Genomic DNA, 2,662 nt, shown 5'->3' with positions numbered 1-2,662 from the left:
GATAAGTTTCCAGAAAATGTTGGTGATTTCAGCGAAGAACAAGGCGAACGTTTTCATCAAGACATAAAAGTGATGGAACAACGATATCAGGTTAGATGGGACAAGGTCATGATGGGTGATTTTTGCTGGATGCTGAAAAGGGAAACGAATGTAGGTCTTAAACGTAAGCGTAACCCTTTGCATCGTTCCTTCGAAGAAAAAAGGACACGTTGTAGCAGGCAGAAAATAGACTGAAGTAGGTCTATAAATCAATTTAATTACGATAAAAAGCAAGATAAAATATAACACGAAAGATAGTATAAATATATCCCTTAAGTTTAAGAAAAGCAGAGAAAAAATTTTTTGAATAAAACTCTTATTCATTTTCATGTTGAAGTTACAGTTCTACATTTATTTGATACAAACATTGTCAGGTTAATTGAAATGGGATCAATTCTACTTGTAGTTCTAAATTTCTTCAAATGAGTAATGTGCGTCTAAATTTTTAACCACCTGTAGTACAATGAAATGAATTTTATTGTGTTACAACGGTAACACTTAAGTTAAGTTGTGTTGCGTTAAGCAAAATTTCGTTAGGTTCTGTTAAGTTAGATTCATTTGTAGGTTATCATCGAGTTAACCTATTAAATATAACACACATTTAAGACTGAGAACCGTACGCTTACATAACTACACGTGTGGTTGAATATCATTCGGCTAGGTTAGATTAGGTCAGGTTTTGTTAGGTTAGGATAGGTTAAACCCCTATGTAGGTTAAGCCGAAGCTGAATGAAACGGTACCGCAAACACAACGGGACAACACAATGAGTTTAATTGTGTTACGTGAATTTAAGTTAGGTTAGGTTAGGTCAGGTTTTTTAGGTTAGGATAGGTTTGACCTCTTTGCAGGTTATGCCCAAGCTGATTTAAATGGTACCGCAAACACAACGAGACAACACAATCAGTTTAATTGTGTTTTGTCAGGTTAGGTTAGGTTAGGCTAGGTTAGATTTATTTCTAGGGTAGGCTCGAGTTGATCCATTCGATGTGGCAGACATTTGATACTGGAAAAATATGCTTCCAGAGATTTACGTGTAGTTCAATAAATTTCTGTTAATTCAGGTTAGGATAGGTCAGGTTTTGTTGAGTAAAATTATGTTAAATAAGTTGATATCTGGCAAGGGTTTATACTTCACAGTTGTCGACATGTTTTTTAAGTGAAAATTTGCATCACTGGCATTATTTTGAAATTTATTTGCCTCAGTGCATGATTTTTCGTCATTTTTTGCGGTTATGGCTCAACCATAACGTGATGGGTGATTTTTGATACCGAATTTGAATTCAGCGCCCTAAAATCCATAGGAATACGTGTGTCTTGTTACCAGATCCGCACACTTTTTTTTTGTGTGGCTGTGTAATACTTAATCATGGACATGGGAAACACGGGACTAGGCATGCCATCCTAACTTGGGCGAGCGGGTTTGAATCCACTGGAGGGGGGAGAATTCCATGAATCGGGAGAGCCGCCATCTTACGATGTGCCATTTGATTATGCGCACGAGCATTTTTGTCGACAAACTGTGCATGAAAATATAAACATGTGGGCGCTGCCATGTTTGTTCTGGGACATCAAAAGATGGCGGTCCACCCCCCTTATTGCATCACCCCAGCAATGGCATGCCTAGTCCCTTGTTTCCTATGTCCATGTATTTAATAGTTTTCCCATGTAGCCCACAGGATAAGTTGCTGTTCTGCATTACCGATGATTTATCGACGAAACTTGTGACACGTGATTCAGCTAAGCACTTGTAAATATTATTTTCGTCGGGCCTTCCCCCCTGGCCAAGCCTTACTTATTTATGAGATTTATTATATTTTGGACCTGAAGTACGTCTAATTAATATAATTAGATTGTGTGATATTGTTTTATCTGTCAAAATATCAACTTTTTATACTGTAAGTATTGTCAATAAAATTGAAAACTCTATATTTCTGTCAGCAAAACTTCCATTTTTTCTTGGTAAAAATTGTTTTCTGTATAATTTTTCTTTTGCAACGTCAATTTTTTAAATTTTAGTAAGTAACACTATCTCTCTGATAAAATAGATTTATTTGATGCAAAGTAGAATTGAAGTTGTAAAATAATAGCCATGCTATAAGAAAAATCACCTTTGCCCCACAGGTTAGCGCTGTCCCCCCTTACCCTATAGAGTTTCGAAACAACGACTGACACAAACGAATTTACGAAGTACCAGGTAATGAGTACCTACGGGTGAAAGGTGGGCCAATTAAAATAATAATAAGTATAGAGAGACTCGGTGGCTCAGTTGGTTAGGCGTTCGGATTTCACATTAGAGGTTCAGGGTTCAATCCCTGAGCCGTTACCTCTGGAAATTTTTCTGTGTACCTTTACCGAGGTTCTGGTGGTTCGGATCCCATCTTAAGCTGTAGGTTCCATCATCATGCACTTGTCTATAACCCAATTCGTTAATGGTAAATTTGTCCGTGACTCTTGCACGGTAAAAAAAATTGAGCTGTGACAGGGATATTATTCCTTATTATAGCCAAACATTAGGCTGAAAACGAAGGAATTTAGAAAGATCCCTGAAACAGCGAAAATGAATATCCTTGACCATTTTCCATATACCAGGGATATCGTATAGTCAAACCCCTAATAAGTATA

Source organism: Belonocnema kinseyi, chromosome 8 (assembly GCF_010883055.1).
Source record: "Belonocnema kinseyi isolate 2016_QV_RU_SX_M_011 chromosome 8, B_treatae_v1, whole genome shotgun sequence".
Classification (NCBI taxonomy): Eukaryota; Metazoa; Arthropoda; class Insecta; order Hymenoptera; family Cynipidae; genus Belonocnema; species Belonocnema kinseyi.
The sequence above is the reverse complement of the archived record's forward strand: the minus strand, read 5'-3'. Positions refer to the sequence as shown.